General features: G+C 30.6%; 1 long non-coding RNA gene across 1 annotated transcript; it reads right to left on the bottom strand.

The window, feature by feature from the left end:
• Positions 1-360: 360 nt before the first annotated feature.
• Positions 361-4,693, bottom strand: LOC137825853 (uncharacterized). The gene is made up of 2 exons (XR_011083370.1): positions 3,031-4,693; positions 361-567 (listed from the first exon to the last, which is right to left on the bottom strand). It is a non-coding gene; the product is annotated as an uncharacterized lncRNA (long non-coding RNA).
• Positions 4,694-6,682: the final 1,989 nt, after the last annotated feature.

Raw genomic sequence — 6,682 nt, 5'->3', positions numbered from 1 at the left:
GGAAATTTGTCCATAATTATACTATCATCTCTCTAGTGTTAGACAAGTCTACGCTAGAATCATATTAATTTGACAGCAAAACGACAGCTATCAGGAGCTCATCATAATTGCATCAGTATGATTACCTTGCCATTAGCTTCTCTCCATGTTTTTTAACCATACCATGTCATGTTATGCTTTTCATTTGGAAACTTGTTGGTATTGAAGTCAAAAAGTTGTTCAGATTGTCACAAGTTCATGAAGTGTCATATATTTTGAAAGAGTGACGATAAGTTGACAATTATGTACCAGATTACAACTGGAAAGAAAAAAATTGTTTTGTTGAAATTGAACAATTTTGAAGTTATATTGGTCAAATCATAGTTGTAAACTGATGCATTTTAATTTGCAGTTGTCAAAGTAACATTTTCCATTTGAAATTTGAATACATGGCATCCTTTATTCCAATTAAATTTGAATACAGTTTTGGGATATGCTATAGTTTGTGCTGAAGTCCCTCTTTGTCTGCTGATCAGATGATCTTATCATTTGAGCTTCCTTTTGCTTTGATTCCACTCCTCAAGTTCACTAGCAGCAAAATCAAGATGGGAGAACACATCAACTCAATCACGATAACTTTTTTTGTGACAAGAAAAATTGAAAGGTTTTACAAATAGCAAAATGATTGCCTACATCAGACACATCACAAATGTTGCCAAAAAAAATATTTAGAATGGTTGTCTGACACATACCTAATTGCAAACAAGATAAAAACATGTACTCAGTTTCCCTTAAACTCCATTCAAATAACTATAATTCTTGAGTTATTGTTGGAAAAGGTTGTTGTTGCTTCATGCTAAAAAAATGTTCTTCTACATCAAATGATTTTGTATATATACTTGAATTGCAGATTCAGCTGTTACTTGAATCATTGGTTCCCTCATCATGGGCATAAACATATACTATTTAATGACTAGCTTTGTGAAGTTGTTTCTTCATGCTGAGTTAAGAATTATGACTAAGATATTTCTGGGGATATTGGGATTTTTGAGTGTGGCACTATACATGGGAGGCATTGCGTATTTAGTTTTTCGCAAAAATAAAAGACAACATATATTCTGACATTTAACTTCAACGCTCTTATTATCTTACCCTTAACACTCTTATTATCTTACCCTCAACGCTCTTATTAGCAAATGCAAAGTCCAAAAATTTATTCAATCCGTCCATGTACTGACATGTATTTTGAGGCATGTTAATCCAAGACTTATCCATATCTAAATGGAATTGTTTGATAAAAATAAAGCAAACCTAGCATGAAAGTTTTAAAAAAAAACATGTGTCAACAAGAGCATTAGAATGCGTAAAAGAATAGAAGTGAAATAAGTGTATAAAGAAGTTGTACAAAGTGTATGAAGAAGATATGAAAGTGATAAAAAAATATATTTTATTTCTATTTGAACTCATATATTTTAATAATTCTTTTATGTCTTAGTCATTTCTTATCATGCAACATTTGAAACTTATTTCTCTAAAACCAAAAAATGACAAGGAAAAGACCAGGTTAGAATATAAACTATTCAACAATTAAATTGATTGAATATAAACTTGAATCATTGTCTAGAGGCTATAAATAGCACAGATAAATAACAAGAAGAGATAAATAATTACTGTAAAATAGATAAATAATTGTTGTAGAATAGATAAATAATTGTCGTAGAAAATAAACAAGTATAGAAAACTATAAGATGCATTGTTTGTGCTCAAGTTCTAAGGTGTTCACACGTTAATGTGTTTTATGTGTTTTCCCAACTGGCATTGTATTGTGTTTGTTTTTTTACTGGATTGATGAGTAACTAAGGACAGTTCTGTTTGTTGCGTTTCATTTCCCAAGGTTATGTTTCAATATGTTTTCTGTCTCCAAAGCAGACTGTCAAGCTCTATTTGTGTTAATATGTTTCTATTAATTTCATGTTGGAATACTTACTAGAAGAACACCACTTTACATTTTTACAAAATATTATTTTTGCGGTAGTTAAACTTTTATGAGTTTGAGTTGAGCTTTTTGAATCTTCGTAAACATGAAGTTTACGTAGACTTTTGGGTTGGCAACCTTGGTTATGCTAGAACAAACACATATATAAGCTAAACAAAGTATAATGAAAACATAATAATAATGGGAATTATGCCTATTTTTATAACATGACAACCAGATATCAATTTAACCACATCATGTGAAAGAAGACTACAATATATAAATATTTGGCTGCCGATACTTACAGGCTTACCAAATTTGACAAAAGACTAATCTGGCCACTTGCAAGACTAGACTTCCCAAATCACTTATTGAAACAAGGATAAAATAAAAAAATTTAGCAGAGGAACTAAGTCATAAATGATTGTAGAACTATTATCTGAACAATAAACAAGTTGTAACTTTCACCATTTTATTTTTCTTTTTCTAGTTTCAGAGAGAATGAGTTGAAACCATAACCTACCAAGCTATTAAGGGTAAAGGAGTATTAATAAGCCCAAAACGTGATTGCCAGAATGAAAACAGAATAAAGGGTAACACCAGACTTTTAGAGTTTTAGTTTATAGATTCCTTAAACAAAACAATTTAACGAACTCCAGACTTTTAGAGTTTTAGTTTATAGATTCCTTAAACAAAAAAATTTAACGAACTCCAGACTTTTAGAGTTTTAGTTTATAGATTCCTTAAACAAAACAATTTAACGAACTCCTGCTTACTTTAAAAACGTTGAATCAAATTTGACATCTTATAATGTCTAAATATAACAATCTAGATTTCTTATGTAAATATAGTATAATAGTAGATTCTACCCATTAACAATGCTCAATTCAAAATAAGAAAAAATTAACAATGCTCCAACAGTGATCTAAAGATCATATAGGAGGTCCCAGAAACATTGAGAGGTCTAATTCAAAGTGCAACATTCCTAATGATTATCATAAGCATTAGATGAAATTGATGGCGTTGACATGCATATACATTTTTTATTTTAATGATCAAAACATAACTTCTATTACCCCACAAATAATTCTTGCCAACCTTCCTCTGTTTGGACATTGGTTGATCAACCAAGAGTTGCTGAAGTGCACCAAGATCACTGGCACTGCAATGCAGTAAGTGCAAAAACGTAACCCATAAAACAGAATAAATGCAAAGTAAATGTACTGCAATGCAGTAACTGCAAAGTACAAAATAAAATATCGGACAACATAACTACAGGCATTGGAAAATGAGGGCAAGTTTTTCATGAATAAAATGAACGATGAATGTAGCTATCTCAATATATATAGAATGGGATGCAAGAGCATAAACATATCACTAGTTTGCATAGTTGCCTTTTCTTTTCTTGAGGCTAGACCTTTCCAACTGCATTAAAGTTCGGTGAGCCAAAATGAGACACCAGGTTAGAATTAGTTCAAGAAATGTCTGCTAAGATTAGAGGATCGAACAGTTACATGGGTGAGTCGTTATAGCAAAGATTACGCATTCTGCGTAATTGGAGGTTATTGGTGCCACTCTCATTACCGATGTTTTAGGGGACCAACTGTACAAAAGTTGTGAAAGCATTTTGTAGAATATAACTGTTTGGAAGTCATAAACATGCATCTAATTGTCATGCAATCTTTAACTCATCGTGTCCTGAAATTTGATTTTACCTAATTGAGTGCATCCTACATATATATGTTACACTTCTACTTCTGCACAAATTATCATCCAAACGGAAGAGATGGTTTCAGAATAAGAACAACGTCTTTCCTCCAATTTCCAATTGGACCATGACAATTGAATACCAATGGTCGTACGCCTAATACGAGGCTTTATATAATTCAATTGATTTCACAAATCAAATCATAAACAATGCATAGTTATGATTTTAACTAGACACCTTTTATTCAAAATCAATTAATTGAACGTGATGTCTCACTTACACAGCTGACCAAAGCTAACATAATTCATTGAATTTGAACATTTTTTTGGTAAAACTAGAGTTTGCTTTTGCACCAAAAAGTGAAATAATGTTTGATGGAATGGAAGAGTTTAAGGTCAGTGAGTATTTTGGTTTTCCTAATCATCCTTCTAAAGTTTATTAACATTAACAAATTCTAAATCAAATTGTAAATTATCAAACCAGAAATTGTTATTTTCCCTAAGTTTATTAACATTAACACTAACTTCGCCATAAATTATATATACATGATTTCTGAATGAAAAATGATGTGCATGGAAATTAAACTGAATTAGATAAAACCTAGAACTGAAGCATTCAGAACCCTAGAATTGAGGGGACAAGGAATTAGACCTGGCAGGCGAGGAAGCCTTTGTCATTGAGGAGACAGTGAAAGTACGAGACGTAGGCGGGGTCACGTTCACGGGCGGCGCGGAGGTCGGCGATGGTTGCTGACCGGAGGGAGGGATCAGCGGAGAATGCGTTGAGGAAGAGGTCGCAAGAGCGACATTGACGACGGAGGTTGCGTTATTCTCGGCGAGGAGAAGCGAACGAGAATGTGAAAAGACAGAGATGGAGATGAGATAAAATGAGAAGGTTAAGAGTTTCTCCCTTGTAGAGAACCGATTCCGTGGTGGAGCAAAGACGGAAGGAGCTTCTCTGGAGCAGCAGATGGAGAATGGGTTTTGTGGCTTTTTTTATGGAAGTGTGGTTCAGCAGATGTCGTGAGTATGTGGTGGAAAACTAAGAGTATAAGGAAGATAAAAAAATTAATTATATTTATTTAGGGATATTTAGGGAGGTTTTAGAAAACCTCAGGTATTTTACTGAGGTTTGTACGACTTAGTAATTTAACAATTACAAAATATTTATTTATTAAATTTATATGTGGATTATATTAATTTTTTCATAAATAATTTTTGTTAAAATAATTTTTTTAGTGATAAAAATACTAGTTTTTCTTATAGTAAATTTTTAAGGAAAATATCTATATAAAATAAATAAATAATTAATTAATTTTAATAAAATAAATATTTAAGAATAAATTTTTGGAACTTAACGAAGGTTAAAAAAACCTCTGCTATTTTGTAGAGGTTATAAATCTTTGAAAATTAACTAAGGTTAAGAAAATCTCTGTTATTTTGCGAAATTTTTAAAATAAACCTTTGTAAATTAACTAAGATTAAAAAATCTCCCTTATTTTGCGGAAGTTATAAAATAAACTTTAGAAATTAACGAAGGTTAAAAAAACCTCCGTTATCTTTGTGGAGGTTTTAAAATAAACCTTTGTAAATTATGAAGGTTAAAAAAACCTTCGTTAATTTGCGAAGGTTTTAAAATAAACCTTTGAAAATTAACGAAGGTTAAAAAAACCTTCGTTATTTTGCTGAGGTTTTAGAATAAACCTTTGAAAATTAATGAAGGTTAAAAAAACTTCTGTTATTTTGTTGAGGTTTTAGAATAAACCTTTGGAATTTAACTAAGGTTAAAAAACCTCCATTATGTTGTTGAGGTTTTAGAAAAAAAAACCTCCATTAGTTAAATCAATTCCTAAGGTTATATTAACCTCCATTAAAACATTTTTTTCTTGTAGTGTTTAGTACATCGGGAGATCTACATAAAAATATATTTATATATATGTCAAATATATGAGAATTCAAAAATTGAATACTGTCACATTAGTATTCAGGTGGCATGAAATGAAAGTGGTGAAACGAAATCTCCACAGTCAAATATGCAGTTAAAGAACAACACAAAATGTTATGAACCAAAATTACGTAAAATATATGATATGTCAATTACAAGTTACATACTACTCAATTAATAAAAATTATTGTTCTTCTCAAACTGTGCACCTGGAAAATTTAAGACTCAATACAATTATTGTCACTACAACCTCTTCTGCTTTTTTAAAAATGTTTTAAAATATTACAATTAGAGGAGTAGTAGACAAATACATGTATTAAATCTCAAACGAAAAACTAAGGGTCTCTCATATGGGAAATAATTGTCAAGAGTCGAACACCCCGAACTCAATACCTACACGTATCAAATAATTATAAATATACATACAATATAAAATTAACAAATTTAATCATACATATAATTGAATAAAGGATATTAATTAAAAATCAATAAATTATTTATAAACTAATTACAAAATCTAATTAAAAATCATTAAATTAATTATAAATACTAAATAATATTACTCTAATTACAATCTAACAAATTAATAATTCTATTATAACCTAACAATTAACATAATATAAATTAATAATAATAAAAATTAACATAAATCCTCAAATATACAAATTAATATAAATACTAAAAAACCAAATACAAAATATTAAAAAAATTAAAAACACCAACCTGCGGCAGGTACGATGGTGACGATATAGAACAAAGGAAAATGGTGGTGGCAGCGTCGACAGTTGTGGCAGTGAGAGAACGAAGGCACCTGAACAGAATGCAATGAGAACCATCAATGAATCAAATGACGAATGGAATGAACAATGCACAATGAACAATGAGAGATTTGTGAAGGAAGAACTTACAAACGAAGAGGAAGAACGCAACGCAATGCAGTGAAGAGGAAGAAGAAGTCATGAAGAAGACGAAATATTACAAGAACGGAATGAAAGCGTAAATAATGCACTTTGTTTTAAGTAAAAAAAAAAAAAGGTATACACGACGTTTCTTAAGTAAAAACGCCTTTTATACCT

The sequence above is a fragment of the Phaseolus vulgaris genome, chromosome 11 (genome assembly GCF_000499845.2).
Source record: "Phaseolus vulgaris cultivar G19833 chromosome 11, P. vulgaris v2.0, whole genome shotgun sequence".
In the NCBI taxonomy this organism is placed as follows: domain Eukaryota; kingdom Viridiplantae; phylum Streptophyta; class Magnoliopsida; order Fabales; family Fabaceae; genus Phaseolus; species Phaseolus vulgaris.
Note: the sequence above shows the minus strand (reverse complement) of the source record. Positions and strands in the feature narration are given on the sequence as shown.